Below are 18,966 nucleotides of genomic sequence, written 5' to 3' on the forward strand. Positions count from 1 at the left end.
TTCTCATTTTAAAAAGAAATCTTTTTTTTTTTTAAAAAAGAGGATGATGCTAATGAGGGATTCTTTTTTTCTCCTTAAAAGTTGTTTATGACTTTAGGAAACTTATGGGAATTGATATAGGCATGACCTTTGTGGAGAGCAATTTGATAGTCAGTGTCAAAACCTGAAAATATGTTCTCTCTTTGAGTTCTTAATTCTACTTGTGGATCTATCCTAAGGAAAACAAACCTAAAATGCAGACCAAAATTTATGCATAACAATCATTATGGGAGCATTATTTAACAGTAAGAAAGCAGAAAGAAAGTACAAGGCTTTTAATGGAGTGGATTGCTCGAGTTAAATTTTGTAAAGTCAGGAAATAGAATGTTATGTTTCCATTAGCATAAACGACTCTTTTAGTGATAAAATGCTTATTGCATTAGGTTAAGAGATTGAGTAGAATGCCAAAGCATATGCATATTTTGAACCTAGTTATATAAAACCACATAGACGAGAAGGGAATACATCAAAATGTCAATGGTAGTTTTATCTGGAGGGTATTCTGTTGGTAGATGTTTTCTCTCCTCCATGTTTTTCTGATTCTTGCAAATTATCTATCATGAGTATGTATTATTTTTATAATCAGGAAAAACTGCATTTTTTTTAAAGAGATAGAGTCTCACTTTGTTATCCAGGCTGGAGTGCAGTGGCACAATAATAGCTCACTGTGACCTAGAACTCCTGGGCTCAAGCAATCCTCCCACCTCAGCCTCCCTGAAAAGCTGGGACTACAGATGTGCACCACCATGACTGGCTAATATTTTAATTTTTTGTAGAGATGGGGTCTTCCTATGTTGCCTGGCTGGTTTTGGTCTCAAGCTCTCCTCCCGCCCTTGCCTCCCAAAGTGCTGGGATTACAGGTGTGAGCTACAGCACCTGGCCACAAATTGCATTGCTTGTGTATGAAAGGGAGGTTCTTCACACACATTTACTTTGACTAGTTCTAAGAATGTGCTTTAGGCAGCAGTAGAGTAGAGAGTAACTGGGAAGCATTCCAGCACTAGCCTCTCTGCTTCTACCTCTGATTCCCTATGGCCCGTTCTAAACACAGCAGCCAGAAGGATGTTCTTAAAATGTAAGAGTGAATGTCCCTTCTTTACTCCATGTTCTCCCGTGGTTTCCCCTCCCATTAAGGTGATGTCTTTAGGAGAGCTGACAAAGTCCTCCTCATCACCTATGCTCTCCTCCTTCATCTGGCCAGTCATGCTGGCCTGACTGCTGTCCTTTGAATAGGCCAGGCTTGCTCCTGGCTCAGGGCCTTTGCACTGGCAGTTCCCTCTGCAAAGAATGCTGTTCTCTCAGACACCATCATGACTGCTTTCCCCCCACGGTCATGTCTTTCCCTAAATATCACCTTCTCAACCTTCCCTAAACACTCAGTTTAGACCTGCACATCCTCTGAGATACCATATCTCCACCCCACATTTGCACAACCTTCTTGCTGTATTCATTTTTCTTTTATCTGTTGGGCACCTCATCTTTTAATACACTGCACAGCCCACTTAGCCAGGAGGCTGAGCTTTCCCGGCTCACTTGCACTATGACAATGCATAAATTGCCTTTTGTGACTTTTGTCCTCTTCCCAAACACCTTATTTTGGCAGAGAATTGAGCACATTTGTGTATTTAGCCTCCCATGCATCTACGTATTCATTTGTGTATTTACTGTGCATTTATTGAAACTGGACATGTAAAGATACATCACAGAGTCTATATTTGCTATATGATTTAGGTCTCTACTAATGCTGTGTGAGCCACTGTCAAATCCATTTCCAAAATAGCCCTGATATAAAGACATACTTGATTTGGTGTTGGAATGGGTAGTGTATCCACATGGCTCAATAGTCCAAAGATAGAAAAAGGTATTCCGTGAAAATTTTCATGTGTAACCCTGTTTTCTAACTACTCAGTTCCCTCCCCAGTAAGAACTCAGGCTTACCGTTTTTTGTATGTGTCCTTATGGAGATATTTTATCTATATACAACCAAACTCTATATAATACATATTTTTCCTTTTTTTTTTTTACCCAAATGGTAGTGTACTATGCACACCATCTTCTACCTTTTTAATTCTTAGTAGGTCAAAGATACCGTTCCATATCAGTACATAAAAATTCTCCTTATTCTTCTTGTAGTAGAATAGTATTCTGTCCTGTACATGCCTCATAACTGACTTAGTCCTATGTCAGCCAATGTCCGTGTTATTACTGATCTCTTGCCATCATAAATGGTGCTGGTCCATAGGTTATTTTGTGCACATGTGAGAGTATCTATAGAATCTGTTGCTAGAAGTTTATCTCTTTGTCATCTGCACGTTTATAATATTGCCAGGTATCTGATGTTTGGCTAGGGGGACACAGGATTATAAATATATCATTCTGCCATAAGTGAATGTAAGATTTCAATGTGATCCCAACCAAAACACCCATAGCACCAATTTCTGAACTTTTCGTCAGCTCACGGCACACCTCTGCTCAACAGTAGCTCCCCACCTTGGTAGGAGAAACAGCCCGAATAGTTGCATTTGTCTTAAGGCCCTCCTCGCTTCATTCCCTGCTACTTCTCTGCTCTCATCTTCTTTCTCTCTCATTCACTTTGCTCCAGGCACACTGGCCTCCTACCCCAGGGCCCTTGCACATGCTGCTCCCACTGGTTTTCTCCCAGATATTGGTGCAGCTCACTCCTTCACTTCAACTGCCAAGTTCTCAATGAGGCCTGCTCTGATTACTTGGTTCCACTCTCCTCCTACTTCCTATTTTCTTGCCCTTTTTGGTCTTCCCCCATATTATTTACTATCCTTGGACACTGTATCTACATGACCAATTCATTTCTGTCCCTCTCTCGCAGCAGGACTGTGAGTATCCTGTGGGCAGGGATTTTCCCTGCTCTGCTCACAGCTGCAGTGTCAGTGCTCAGCCCACTGCCTGGTACTTCACACATGCTCAGTCCACATTTAGGCATGCAATAAACACATGAGAATGGCCAGGAGAGCTCTGAGAGAACATGATTAATGGTTAAGGAGTGGTTATTATCATTGCTTTACCAAATAGTAAAATATTTTATAAAGCAACAGTTTGGTTTCTGGACCAAGAGTAGATTGAGCAGAAGAATAGAGAGTTCATAAATAGACCCAAATCCATACACGAATTTGAAATATGATGCAAGTCACATATCCAATATAAACAAGAAAAGATGGATTACTTGATACATAGTTTTAGAATACATGTTTAGTTACTTGGCAAAAAACAAAATGAAATCTCTATGTCTCTTCTCATACCAGATGGGAAAATAAAACACACCAAAAAAAAAAAAAACCCACATAAAAAAATACACCAAAAAAAAATTTAAGGCTAAAATTTGAAGGAATTAATTTCTAATTGTAGGGACAGTCTTTTTATGCAGAACACAAAACTAAGACGTTATGTAGGAAAAGATGAATAAATTTCACTAAAAATAATAATAAAAAAAAAGCTCCTGAAGGGAAAATTACCATAAACAGAGTTAATAGACGACACATACTAGTGAGAATTTTGCACCATATATGGCTGAGGACTAATTTCCTAAAATTATAAGAAGCTCCTATAAATTAGTAAGGAAAAGGTAAAATAAGCCAATAGAGCTAGGACATGAAGAAGTAGTTGTCAGAACAGGAAATCTTAATGACCAATACACAGTGACAAAATGCTTACTTTCATTTGTAATTTAAAAATGCAAATTAACATATCAAGAAAATACTTTTTTTATGATTTTAAGATTTGCAAAGATTTAACGACTTGTTCATAGTTAACACTGGCAAGAGAGAGAAATAGTCATCCACTGTCAGGGATAGTGCAATTTTGAGCTATCTCCCCCCTTTGCAGAGCACTTTGGTGATATCTGCAAAGATCAAAGCTAGAATGCTCTTTGATATAGCAATTGCACTTCTAGGAATTTATCTTACGGAGACAGAAGAGTGAAAACGATTCAGGCTCAAGCATTCACACGGCAGTATTGCTTACATTGGAAAATATAAACCTAATATACCAATAATAAGGAAATACTGGTTAAATAAGCTATTCTGCATCCATATAGTGATATACTCTGTAGCTGGGGTCTCCAAGCCCCAGGCTGCAGACTGGTACCAGCTCGTGGTGTGTTAGGAACTGAGCCACACAGCAGGAGGTGAGTGGTGGGTGAGCAAGCGAAGCTTCATCTGTATTTACAGTGGCTCCCCATCACCGGCATCCCTGCCTGATCTCCACCTCCTGTCAGATCAGCGGCAGCATTAGATTCTCATAGGATCACGCACCCTACTCTAAAGAGCACAGGCAGGGGATCTAGGCTGTGTGCTCCTCGTGAGAATCTAATGCCTGATGATCTGAAGTGGAGCTGAGGTGGTGATGCTATAGTGCTGGGGAGTGGCTGCACATACAGGGTGGGACTGTCTAGTTGCAGAGGCACAAGTTCAGGGTTCCCACTGATTCTGCACTATGTCGAGTTATGTAATTAGTTCACTATATACTGCAATGTCATAATAATAGAAATAAAGTGAACAATCAATGTAATATGCTTGAATCATTTTGAAACCATCACCCCATCTTGTCCCGTGGAAAAGTTCTCTTCCATGAAATCCATCTCCGGGGACCTGTGTGACGGGCAAGAGTGCTGGGTATTTATATATTTATCCACTTGAGTCAGTCACTGGTTAAGGGCTACTATTTCCTGGCTTTGGAGAAAGCCCTTGAGTAAAAAGATAGACAGCAGTTGGCAATCAGCCTTAACTGGTGAGTCCTGACCGCCAGAGGTGGGCCAGGGTCTGCTGCCAGAGGGAAGAGCAAACGATGAGTTTAGCTTCTCTTCACAGCCTCACTCACCTAGTAACCTCTCCCCAGAGAAAAAGGAGGACACCTATAATTGGTGAGCTTTGTAGAAGGAGGTGAACATGTTCTTGGGTTCTCTTCCAGATGTACCTACCCACACAGGGACTCCATTCTGCTTTGCTTTCCACTAGGATAAGAGCTTCCAGGGTGGGCACTACTCTAGAAACAGGGGAGCTCACAGTTAAGGGCAAGTCAGTGAGAATGTATTGGGAAGGCCAGTTGGATCTGGATTTAAAGCCATGCTCTTTATTCATCTCATCAATAACCAAATTGACATTTGCATCTCCACTGGTTGGGGTCCTGAATTTATTTCTCAATTGATCTTGAACTTGGGTAGAGAAGAGAGTTGCAAAAAACATATTAGGCTCTTAAGCCCCACAGATGATTATGATTTCTACAGACTGACTTCCATAAGTTCTTAACATAACCTAACAATTTACTGGGAAAAACTCAACCAATGCCTAATTTGTGGAACGGGGGCCTTGTGGTTATATTTGTTCAGTACATGTTGTTTCCTTATTCGAATCTAGACTAAATACAGGGTATAGAATGTTGTATCAGAAATCTGCTTTTCCAACTAGTTCACAAAACTGGGGGTTTTTTTTGTTTTGGTAAAGATGAAAGAAAAGTGTTGTGTACTATGTGTACTGTGAAAATGCTCATGATGGATTGATAATCTTCTCTTCATAACTTGGGTATCAATGGCCTTTTGTGACCTAGAGAGACACACTATATTCTAAAGCAGAAATAACAGATGTGCATGTCTACCATAAAAAAGAGACTTACACAGGGTGTGCCATTTACCCCTGGGAAAGTGGAAGGGAGCCACAGATGAGAGAACAGTAATGCCTTTTATGGTTTCTTTTTAGAAACTTGATTCTTACACCCATTTGCTTTTTACTTCCTGCATAATGAGATTCATGCATAATGAGGTTCTCTGCTACTTATGTTGTTTCTATTTGGTAACTACTTCTATTTCTACTGTGCTTACAAAAAAAAAAAAAATCCCTTGAACATCTTATGAAATGTCCCTAGCAGAAAATAGAAAGAAAACTGCCTACATGGAGGGAAGTGGAAAAGTCAGACAAAGCATGTTCTGAACGTGATTCAGGTAGTCAGAGGATGTGAAGTGAGAATCAATGATGAGAGGAAATCTGCCATGACAGTCCTCCATCTCCACAGCCCCGGCACTGTCTCTCCTGAATGGGGCTTTCTGCCACTCCAGCTGCTGGCTGTTTTCTGAAAGGACTAGGTGCAGCTGTAGAGAACAAAGACTCCAAATCACAGCGGCTCAAGAAGATGAAGTTATTTCTCTCAAGTCAAAGTCTGAATAGAGCAGTCCAGAGCTGGTGTGGCTGCCGTGTTTCCCGAAGTCCTCAAGACTCAGGCTCCTTTCATCTCACTGCTCCACCATCCCCAGGGTATGACCTGCCATCTACTTTGGAGGTTGAAGGTCAGGACCCCAGCCACTATGTCAGAATTCTGGGCAGCAGCAGAGGGAAGGGATAAAAGGGCAACCCCAATGTGCCATCTGTCTTGAGGGAGGTGCCTGGCAGCAGACACGGGCCCTCTTACTCACACCTCATTGGCCAGAATATAGTCACATAGCCACACCTAGCAGCAACCAGGGCTAAAAATGAACTTTCCATGTGCCCGGCTGAAAACCAGGGTTTCCATTACTATGGAAGAAAGGGCTGTCGATACTGGGGGATAACCACAGCGAGCCAGACTTTGCTCACTGGGATGTGTTCTCCATAGACCGTTCCCTAATGCTGGTTCTCAGGACCAGGGCCAAGTCACAAGTAAGTATTCAAAGGGCTCTGTTAAAATATAAACACATTTGTGCTGTGCACTGATCGTTTAGTAGTTTTCTTTAAGGGGCTGTCCTTCATTCTGTCTTTGTCCTATCATTACATCCCATGGACTTTTTCACGTTAAAATGTTTCTTTTTTGAAATCATGATGGGGCTGTGTGGTAGTTGCTGGCTACCCTGTGTCCTTATTCCTAATTTATTTCTGTTCTAGGAATTCCACTGCCTCTCCTCGAAGCAGGAAAGTGAGCTGCCAGATAACTCAACAGTTGTGAATACTAACTTTTGCAACATGTCCGGAGAGATGGTGGATCAGGTCCCGCAAAGTTACTGATTTTCCTGAAAGAGAACACCTACATCGGGAAAATGAGGCACACTGGCTTACAGCAAGATGACTGCAGATTCGTCGGTGTCACTACAGAATGAACAAGTCTTGTCTGTTTCACAGAAAGGGCATGGAAAGAAAGTTTAAATGTTGGAAAGTGTTCAAGATGGAAGGGATTTCTCACAATGCTATTGTGCCCAACCACTTTTCAGTGGTAGAACTGGGTAACAAAACCCCTTGAATTAAAGCAAATTCTTATATTATGAGTAAGAGTGGGTTGAGTTAAAGCTTACCCATGAAGAGAAAAGCTCTTTTTTTTTTTTTTTGAGACAGAGTCTCACTTTATTGCCCTCAGTAGAGTGCTGTGGCATCACAGTTCACGGCAACCTCCAACTCCTGGGCTTAGGCAATTTTTTTGCCTCAGTCTCCCAAGTAGCTGGGACTACAGATGCCCACTACAACACCTGGCTGTTTTTTTTGCTGTTGTTGAAGTTTGACCGGGGTCAGGTTTGAACCCACCACCCTTGGTATATGGGGCTGGAGCCCTACCCACTGAGCCACAGGCACCGCCCCAGCAAAGCTCTTAATATGGGATTGGAAGGCTATTGTCTGTGTTTGGAAGAAAGCAGGAAAAAGGGATGTTTGACTGTGATATATATAGTGATTTAATGTAAATTTTCTTTCTTATTGTAGATAAGACTGTCTTTGTATTTCTTAGTATTTTTATAGCAGCTTTATTGACATCGAATTCACATACCATCCAGTTCACCCATCTAAAATGTACAATCCAGTGGTTTTTAGCATATCATGGAGTTAGTTGTGCAACCATTACTGCAATTGATTCTAGAAGATTTTCATCACTCCAGAAAGAAATGTCATGCTCATTAGCATTCACTTCCCATTTCCCCACCAATCTACTTTCTGTCTCCACGTATTTGCCTGTTCTGAACATTTCATATAGATGAAATCACACAATATCCAGATGCTGTAAATGGCCATGAATTTCATCCTTGTGGGCAGTATTGATAGAGAGCCCTGTATTCATCATTATTTAATGGGCATAACCACATAACCAGCCATATCCAGAGGAAATATGACCTCTAATTTCCTTAGTAAAATGTATGAGCTATTTGAAAATGAATATCAATGTGTTAAGATCATGTTTTTGACTTGTAGTATTACTAGTGTTTTTTTAAAAAAATAGTTCCTGATATTTCATTTATCCTTTGTCCCGCCTGCCCACTCACAAAATCAAGTTCTGCCATTCCATCTGCACTCATTACCAATGGAAGTGTGGAAATGCAGAACATAGAGTAACAAAGAGCCTCTTCCTAGCTTTTAAATTTCCAAAGTCTGGCCCTTAGGCCAGATTTGTGCAGTGTTGTTAGGTGGCCCTGTTGGATGGCATTGCTGAAGGTCCAGTGTGCAATGACACAAAGTTGTGTCTACTGGGAGGGAGGGGTGCCTTGGTCTTATTTGCACAAAAATGCCATTAGGGGCTAACCTTGCCTTTAATTGAGAACAGAAATTATTATGGTTTAGGCAATAAGCTGAGGGCAATTCTTAAGTCAGAGATAGGCTTCACACACAGATGTCAGAGAAAGGTGCTGAAGTAGATTATCCTCTGCCCTTGAAAAATATCAGCTTGCTTTTTTTTTTTCAGTTTTTGGCTGGGGCTGGGGTTTGAACCCACCACCTCCGGCATACGGGGCTGGTGCCCTACTCCTTTGAGCCACAGGCGCCGCTCTCAGCTTGCTTCTTTTTAAAAAATGGTGATAAGCATTACATTTACCATTAGTGACATTAGTAAATTCACAATATTGTATAACTATCACAGCTATCTAGTTGAGAACATTTTCAGGACCCCAAAGGGGAGCACCATTCCCATTAAGCAGTTAATCACCATGCCTCCCCCGCCAGCCCCTGACAACCACGGATCTGGCTTCTGTCTCTATGGATTTACCCATTCTGAATTAGCACGTACATGAGATCATGTAAGTGGCCTTTGGTGCCCAACTTCTTCCACTCCATGTGGGTCTATTCCTGTTGTACCATGTATCAGTACTTCATTCTTTTTTTATGGCTGAATAATATTCCATCATGTGGATAGACCACATACTGTTTATTCATTCCTCAACTGATGGACATTTGGATTGTTTCCACCTTTTGATTAATGAGAATGGTGTTGCTATGAACATTCATGTACATATTTTGGTCTGAATACCTATTTTCCATTCTTTTTCATATATAGGAGTAGAATTGCTGGCTCATGTGGTGTTTTTATGTTTTCCTTATTAAGTAGTATGTTGTTTTCTATAGCACCTGCATACTTTTATGCTTCCACCATCAATGTATAAGGGTTACCATTTCTTCACATCCTCACTAATACTTATTTTCCATTTTATTTGCTTTATTGCCATCTTAGTGTGCAGAAAATGCTAGCTCATTGTGGTTCATATTTGCATTTCCCTAATAACTAATGATTCGGCAGACCTTTTTCACGTGCTAGTTATACATTTGTATATATTCTTTGGAGAAATGTCTAGCCAAGCCCTTTCTCCATAGTGTTTTTTGATGAGCAAAAGTTTTTTTTAAATTAAATCATCACTGTGTACATTAATGCAGTCATGGGGTACAGTGTGCTGCTTTTATATACAGCTTGAAATATTTTCATCACACTGGTTAACATAGCCTTCTTGGCATTTTCTTAGTTATTGTGGTAAGACATTTATATTCTACATTTAGTAAGTTTCACATGTACCCTTGCAAGATGCACTGTAGGTGTGGTCCCACCAATTACCCTCCCTCCACCCAAAGGTTTTTAATTAAAAAAAAGCCCATCTAAAATTTTGTTGCTTGGGTTTTGGTTGTCATGGCTAACACACTTGCTTCTTCTTGTTTTCTTTTTCCTTAAGACAGAATCTCATTCTGTTGTCCCAGGGTAGAGGCCATAGCATCATAGTTAAAAGGAAACTCAAATTCCTGGACTATAGGTGCCCACCACCACAGCCAGCTAGTTTTTTTATTTTTAGTAGAGATGGGATCTTGCTGTAGTTTAGGTTGGTCTGGAATTCTTGAGCTCAGGCAATCCACCCACCTCGGCCTCCCAGAGTGCTAGGATTACAGGTGTGAGCCCCCACACCTGGCCAGCCAGCACTTGCTTCTTGATGCATACAGTACATACTGACACTCATTTCCTCTAATGCCAACTGCAAATCAATACTGTCCAATAGAACCTTGGGCAAGGATGGAAAGGATCTATCAGGTGGTGTCCATGCGGCTATTCAGCACCTGAAACATGGCTAGTGTGACTGAGGCATTACATTTGAAATTGTATTTTAATTAAGTTAAATTTAAATGCCACATGTGGCTAGTGGCTGCTGATTGGACAGTGCAGACCCTGAACATTTCCATCATGGAAGAAAGTTCTATTGGGTAGCATTGTTCACCCGGAGATAAGAACTGAGATAGGACTTGGAATTTATTTAGATGAGTAAGAGGGTGGGAAAGCGATACAGAAAAGGCAGGCAGCCAGGAAACGGTGTGTTGTTGAACATGTCTGTTCTGGGGGCAACTGAAGTAAAGTGGTGCCAGGGAACTCTGGGAACCACTGTAGAGCATGAACCCCAGAATCATTCCACCCAAGAAGTCAAGGAGTTGTTGTATTTTGCCACTGATTCCCACCATTCATTGACTGAGATATGTCCCAGGGAGTGTGACTTCTTGAGCACTTCCACCTGTCGTGGAGGACAGACAGTGCCACCAGAGAACACTTTCAGGTAGAGTCGTGGAGGAGAGTGCATGGGCACCTTCTCACTCCTGATCTCCAGGCTGCTCTGTAAATACAGCCATAATGTTTCATGCATTGGGGACATTCTTGAAAATATAAATATATATGTAAGCAGATTTTTCCCTATTTATACAAATGAGCTTATTACATACTCTTCCACACTTTTTGCACTTAATAGTGCATCTTGGAGATACTCTGTTTGAGTCATGTCTTTAATTTCCTCTTCTTGGCTGTCTTTATCACAAACAAGTTCAGACTGAAAGAGAAAAAGAGCTGCAATGGCTTGGCTGAAGGAATGCAAAGAGATTCGTGTTTAGCTTATGGATTTAAGAGGCAAGCTGTTTGTTGAGTCTGCAGAGTTTGGTTGAAGGCATTTTGGGATAGCGTGATTTTCCTGTTAAAAAACAAATGGGAATTTGCTTGGTGATAAACTCGAGCAGCATGCGGGCTGACTAGACAATAGAGCATGCAGTCAGTGCATTAACCTCCTGGGATGACTGCAGTAGCAGGAGGCAGCTATCTCCAAAGTAGGGCATTCACAGCCTGCCCTGGACAGAGACACTTGGAGTCCCAGGTTCTAGCCTCACCCCTGACATTGACTTGTGTCATTGCTGAATCCTCCCGGAATTCCAGGGCCTCTGTTTTCTCGTCTGTTAGGTAAGGATGCTAATGCCTGTTCCACCCTCCTCAGTGGATCTGATGCATGGCCATGCCAGGGCTGAAAACCCAAGTGTCTTCAGGGGCTATGCAGGCATGTACATGATTCACGATGGGCTGCTGTAAGGAATAAGGAGTAGTGGGGACTATAGCTAAGAGACTAGATTACATGCACACACCCTGTCGCCCCATCTCCCTGTTCAAACATTTAAACAAATACTAGTCTAGCCAGACATCATGGGCTACTCACAGTGCTTCAGCAAGAAGGGGCATTCTAAACATTTGAGTTATGACCCGCTACATAGAGGAGATGACTCTACTGTGACTTTTTATTAAGCCTCCTCCCTATGGACTCAAAAACCCCATTTTCTTGCCTCAATAGTCCCTCCCTGCAGCATTCAAGAGATGCTTGGAAGTTGGTCGTGGGGTTAATTCAAAAATGTCAGTGGCTTTCAGCAGCAAAGGTTTATTTCCTGCTCACGCTTCACGTCCATTGGCCATGGAGCTGGGCTGAGCTCCTCATTCTCTCTCACGCAGCCTCACGTCATCCAGACGCTGGTGTCGCAGGGGCCTGGGAAAGAGAAGAGCAAACCGCACACAGATGCTGCAGGGCTTCTCTTGCATCTCGTTGGCCAGAGCGACTCACGTGGCCCACATAGCCGCCAGCGCAGTCCCGTCTCCCGGGAGGAGGGCTGGAAATGTCTGCGCACAGCATGGGGAGGCCCACACTCCTGCAGACCCCCACCCGGCCATGTGCGGCTTTCTTTTGTTTCTGTGGTTCACCGCTAGCTGAGGGCATTCCATTTTGTCAGCTCTCAGGCTGACAGTCGCTGAGCCTCCTGGCTATTTGCTCCCGTTTCCATGGCGCTTGGTGCCTGGGCTCATTATGGCTTGAGTAATAAGTAGCAACTGTTGTGCTTATTTTTTTCCAGCTTCTGCTGGAATCCGGGGTCTTTAACTTGGGCTCTGTGAGTCTTTATTCCCTGGCAGTTTCTTTTTTTATCTCGAGCAGGTGAAGGAGACACATGCACATACAAGTCAAATGATCCTGCAAAAACTGAGCTTCAAAAAAGTAGTCCCCTAGCCCATCTCGCCACACCTTATTCCGCCTCCTGCAGGCCACCATTTTTAGTTGGTGATAAGCTCTGTGGGAGAAATAAAAGTGGCAGAGGGGTTAAGGAGTGCCCTGCTGGTGGAGGCGTTGCCATTTTAAGTAGGGACATTGAGAAAGTGACATTTGAGTAGGGGAGGCAGGGAGTGATCCATGTGGCTCCTGAGAGGATAAGTTATTCAGGTAGAAAAATGGCCAGTGCAGAATCCCAGGGCTGGGAGTGTGCCAGGTTGTCCGGAGGCGTCCTCCCCACATTGAAGGGGAGGAATCCCTTGAGAGTGTTAATAAAATGCAGACCCCAATTCAGTGGCCTGGAGTGGGTGGGCTCTAACACACTACATTTCTAATGAGCTCCCAGTTGATGCTGGTCTGGGACCACATTTTGTTTATTAACTTTTAATATCAGAATATTAGGGGGTACACATGTTTTGTTTACAAACTTTGTTTTTGTACAGACTGAGTCCAAGTTATACATGTAAGTCTGCCCTTTACCTGGTTAGTGTGCATTGTACCCCATATGTGCGGATTTACCTATTCCCTCCTCTCCTCCCCGCCAATGATTTTCACTGAGATTTACTTCCACATGTGCAGTTAAGTATTGATCCATTAGTTCCAATTTGGTATTGAGTTTGGACCATATTTTGAGTAGCAATGTGCTACTCATTAGCAGATCCAAGGGCTGGAGCAGAATGGGCAAGTGGGCAAATAGAATAAAGTGATATCAGACAGATAATAGGGGACTAGAACTTATGGGATCTACCAAGCCTGTGGGTCACTGTAAGGACTTGAGCTGCTATTGCAAATGAGATGGATCAGAAAAAGGACTTGATCTGGCTTATTTCTTAGAAGCATCTCTGGAAGAGCTGCTTGAGAACAGATTGTAGGAGGGTGAGATGGTGGTTTTGTGGGCACCCGTGGGATGGGAGAAGGAGGAGAGCCAGCAGGCTTTCTGATGCATGGGTTGGAAACATGAAAGAAGAGGTGCTTGAACACCTGGATGAAGTTGCCATTTCTGGTCCATTTCTCACATCAGTGTCTCTCCAGTTCCACTGCCATTTCCCCAGGTTAGGCACCACTGGTTTGCATTAGCGTCATCACCTCTGAACAGATACTACAAGCATATTGTTCTTTTTTTTTTTTTTTTTTGAGACAGAGTCTCACTTTGTTGCCCCCAGTAGACTGCTATAGTGTCATAGCTCACGGCAATCTCAGATTCTTGGGCTCAAGTGATTCTCTTGTCTCGCCCTCCTGAGTAGCTGGGACTGCAGGCGCCTGTCACGATGCCTGGCTAAGCAATCCACCTGCCTCAGACTCCTAGAGTGCTAGGATTATAGGTATGAGCCACCATGCCTGGCCTTCAGCATACTATTCTTAAGAAATGAATTTGTTCAGTCCAGGCCTTTGTAAAGACCTTGCAGGTGCTCTCAGAGCCCACAGTTTATCGCAGAACACCCTTGCCCACACTTCTGTGTCATTGCTCTGCTTGGTGATCAGGTTCATGACCTTCTCCCAATCATGATGGCCAGGATGTGGAGGGTGATGGGCTGTGGGGTGTTTGCAGATCCTGGCAGAGCCACCCTAAGGCCACCACAATGTTTCCCAGTTAAATACTTTAATCCACTTTTGTATATACCATATTTCAAGAAAGAAAACCACTCAATGAATACTCAAGGTAGCATTCGTGGACTAGCAACATCACCTGAGAGAATGACAGAAATCCAAGTTCATGGTCCTCACCTCAGACCTACTGAATGAGAATCTAGACAGCAGGGCCCAGGAATCTGTGTTTTGTTTTGTTTTGTTTTTTGCGACAGAGTATTCCTTTGTCGCCCTCAGTAGAGTGCTGTCGTGTCACAGCTCACAGCAACCTCTAGCTCTTGGGCTTAGGCGATTCTCTTGCCTCAGCCTCCCAAGTAGCTGGGACTACAGGTGTCCGCCACAACACCCTATTTTTTTGTTACAGTTTGACCAGGGCCGGGTTCAAACCCACCACCCTCGGTATGTGGGGCTGGTGCCCTACTCACTGAGCCATAGGTGCTGCCCAGGAATCTGTGTTTAATGAGCTTCCCAGGAGATGCTTGCACAAGACTACAGTTTGAGAAGCAGCAGCAATCACACCTCAATTGCACATTAGTGGGGTCGTATCCCATAGTTGGGAATGGCCGATCCAGCCTAGTGAGCTCAACTCTGGCTGTGCTAGAATCATCAAGGGAGCTTTAAAAAACAGAACCAAATACAGTGTTGCCTCGCCCCCCCCACACCCCCCGCAGTGATCTTGATTTAATTGGGCTGGGGAAGGATCCGAGTGACGGTAACGTGCAGTCAGGCCTGAGAGTCCCGTAGCTGGCAGGCCTGCATTTGGTTTCTGGCACACAACTGTCTCTTCTGCCTCATGCTCATCTGTGCCATCTCCAGGTCGCCAACCTCTGTTCATTCCAGGACCTCGAGTCTGACCCCAAATTCCCTGCTCCCTTTATTAGCCCCTTCCCTATATATTTTTTAAATGTCTTACTACATGTGTGGTGTAATATCCATTTCGGATCTGTTTTCTATCTTTCTGGTGACCCAGAAAATGGTGGATGTTTAACAAATGTTCATTGTGAAAGAATGATTCTTGCAGCAGAAAGAATTCACTTTTTATTGAAATCCCCTGGGTGGCTGCCATGGCACTTGTGGGTACATAAGACCCCTGCATTGTACTCTTTGTTAAAAAGAGGTCTCAGTGAAAGTGTTTTTCAAACTGTGTCCCAGAGAGTATTCATGCTCGGCATCTATTCTATGGAACAACTGTTCTTTGGTCAAAAAATAAAAATTGAGAAATATTATATACCCCATACAGGATTTCTGCCCAAGACTCTTGAGGTTTTCCTTTTTTAACTTACTTTTCTTTCCAGAGCAGATGTTCACACAACATAAAAGTAACCATTTGTCAGCTAGTTCAGTCTTGTGTAACCACCACCTCCACCTAGTTCCAAAACATTTTCATCCCCCACAAGGAAACCTTGTCCCCATTTCCACCCAACTCCCAGCCCCTGCCAACTACTACTAATCTTTTGGTCTCTATGGATTTGCCTACACGGGACATTTCATATAAATGGAACAGGTGGCCTTCTGGGTCTGGCTTCTTTCACTGAGCATGTTTTTGAGGCTTCTCAGTTTCTGTTATGGTTACTTTTCTTCCTACTTTTCCCTCAAATACTAAGTTTTCTCTACCCTCAGCTCTCCCTTCTTGTATTACCTTTGTGATCTCCTTAAATGATTTACTCTACTCCTGGTGAATCTAGAACCCACAAATAGACCCCCAACTCTTCCATTTCTGCCTCTTGCCCAAACTTCTCTTCTGGGTCTGGGGCAGTGGTTCTCAACCTTTCCCATGCCGCCTAAGGCTGTGACCCTTTAATACAGTTCCTCATGTTGTGGTGACCCCCAACCATAAAATTGTTTTCGTTGCTACTTCATAACTGTAATTTTCCTACTGTTATGAATTGTAATGTAAGTATCTGATATGCAGGATGTATTTTCATTGTTATGAAGGGGTGGCGATCCACAGGTTGAGAACCACTGGTCTAGAGGTAGGGCCCACTGGACCACCATGGTTCTGTCACCTGCAACTTCAGGGAAACCTCCTATGCTGGTTTGTTTTTGTTTTTATTTTTGTTTTGAAACAGAATCTCATTCTGTGGACTAGCTCACGGCAACCTCAAACTCCTGAGTTCAAGTGATCCTTCTGCCTCAGCCTCCCTAGTAGCTGAGACTATAGGTGCCCACCACAGCAACACCTGGCTAATTTTTCTAATTTTAGTAGAGACAGGGTCTTGCTCTTGTTCAGGCTGGTCCTGAATTCCTGAGCTCAAAAGATCCTCTAACCTCGGCCTCCCAGGATGCTAAGATTATAGGTGTGAGCCACCATGGCCAGCCACCTTTTCTCTTCTTGAATTCATTGGCTCATTCAATGGTGATATTTCCCCCAATCTCCCAAGGCAGAAAGCTGGGACTCATCTCCTTGTCTGCATGGGAAGGTTAGCACAGAGTCAAGAGCTCAGACAGCCCTGAAACCTGTGCTCAACCATCACTCCTGATAATGCTTACTAGCTTGCTGGCTTTGGGCAAGGTACTTGAGTTCATTTTTACATTTGGAAAATGAGAAACTGACCCTGGATCAAATGAAGTAACACCTGTGAAGGACTCAGCCCACAGCAAGCTTGTGTCATCACACTCATCACCAATCAGTCACGTTTCCCATCTCTGTTAGTTTCCTGCTGCCACTGTAACAAATTACCACAAACTTAAGGATGTAAAGCAACATAAACACATTCTCTTACAGTTCTGGGGAGCAGAAATCTGAGATGGGGCCAACATCAAGGTGCTGGCAGAGCTGCATTTCTTCTGGAAGCTCCAGCACTCTTCCCTGGTCAGCCCCTCCCCTTCATTGCTCCAGCCTCTGCTTCTCTGAATCCCACCCACCGGCCTCCCTCTTATAAGGACCCTTGTGATGACATTGGGCCCACCTGGAATCCAGTCTCATCTTCCTGTTGCAAACTCCTTAACTTCATCACCTCTGCAAAGCCCCCCATTCCATGTAAAGAGACGTGTTTACAGGTTTCAGGATCAGGCTATGGATGCCTTGAGGGGCCTACCACACCATCTGGAGGACCCATGTTGGTCAACATCCACACCTACTCTGTCATTTTCTAACTTTTCACTCTATTAGAGGCTAATACAAAGTTCGATTCAATCTGACTGGCCAGGAGGAAGAGCAGTTTGAAGATCTGCTTAACTAGTAAATCTGCAACTTTGTCCTAAATGTCCAGTTTTTCACTTCTGAGCCTGGGGTTAACTCTTTCCAGCACCTCCCACTCTATGCTGTGCGCATATTATTTCCTGCCTTTAGCTGACAATGGCGTTTACAGCTTCTAACCTGGCAGCTCTATGGCTGCTTCTAGCACCTGGACATTTAACTCACTTGGAATATAAGCCTAAAAGCCTTAGATTTGTGCAGGAGCAAATTGGGTCTCCACCCAAGTGCTAAACCTCTGGTTATTCTCAGGGTTGTAAATATTATTTGGCTGTAAAAGACCAGAGGGAAGCCAAGATTCACTGTTTAGATGCAAACTGGGCCTGCCTGGGCAATTTTTACCTACTGCCAGTTTTAGGGTTGAAAAATACATGTAAAGTGCATACAAATATCCTTTTTTTAAACAATCACATAAAAACCACAAAATGCAAAATGTGCAAGCATCATCTGAAAGTATCTAGAACTTCCCAGGGATAAGAGGCCAGTGTCCCTCATTTTAGGCTGCCATACAGTGTGGGATTTGTACAGAACAATATTCTTTGAAAAGGATTCAAAATATCTAGCCACCATTGTATAGAGATAAAGAATAACTCACGTGTCCGTTGATGAGGAGCCCGAATATTATAACTCTTGGCACTACATTTTAAAGAAGTGAAACAAGGTAGTATGACCAGAAGGGCGTGATAAGACAGGAGAATCTGTACATTGTATGGAAGTGGAAACAAAGATATTCGAGATACTTACAGACTAGAAATGAGAAATCTTAGAACCAACTATTTTTAAGGATTTGAGGGCTTACTACATGGATGAAGTCTTGTCCTTCTGTATCAAAAAGATGGCTGTCATCCAGGAAGGTGTGCTGAGAGTCCTCTCAAGTGTGATGTGGAATTGGCTGGCCATTAAGCTCCCTTCTACGATTGGGATTCTAAAAGTCAGAAAACAAGAGCTAATGGAATATCCAGAGTCACAGAGATCCTTGGGGGAGAGCTGAAACTGGAGTCTTAATCCCATGCTTTAAGCCTTAAAATTCTATAAGCTAGCACGTGGACAGGAACAAAAGGGTATAGTAGATTATTTGCCAAAAAGGCAGCAATAATTCCTCCAATCCTTGCATGCATACTCTTTGTGATGTGATTCACAGCTCTTCCCATAAAGAGGTGGAGTCCATTTTTCCACCCCTTGAATCTGGGCTAGATTATGTACATAATCTGCTTTGACCAATGTGACATCAGCAAATGTAAAGAAAACAGGGGCTTATAAAGTGCTTGCACCCTCGGGATTCTCCTTTTTTGTTGCTTTTAGTATAGGGTGACCAGATTTTAACATCTGTAAGGCGGGACAACATGGTGCGGGGGTGCGGAGCGGGGGCACGGGGCAGGCAGGGCCTGACAACAATGCGAACTTTGATAAGCAGTTCTCCATAATCACTTCTCAGCAATTATTTATTACAGTTTAACATTATAAAATTAACAAAAATAATATAAAACTCATATTCTGGCGAAATAGCCATATGGCGGCTGAAAACCGTATATATCCCTTCTTGTTCTCCAGGCCGTTCGTGCATTCTTTCCAAAAATCGGGA

The sequence above is a fragment of the Otolemur garnettii genome, unplaced genomic scaffold (genome assembly GCF_000181295.1).
Source record: "Otolemur garnettii isolate 467f Iridium unplaced genomic scaffold, OtoGar3 scaffold00065, whole genome shotgun sequence".
NCBI lineage: Eukaryota > Metazoa > Chordata > Mammalia > Primates > Galagidae > Otolemur > Otolemur garnettii.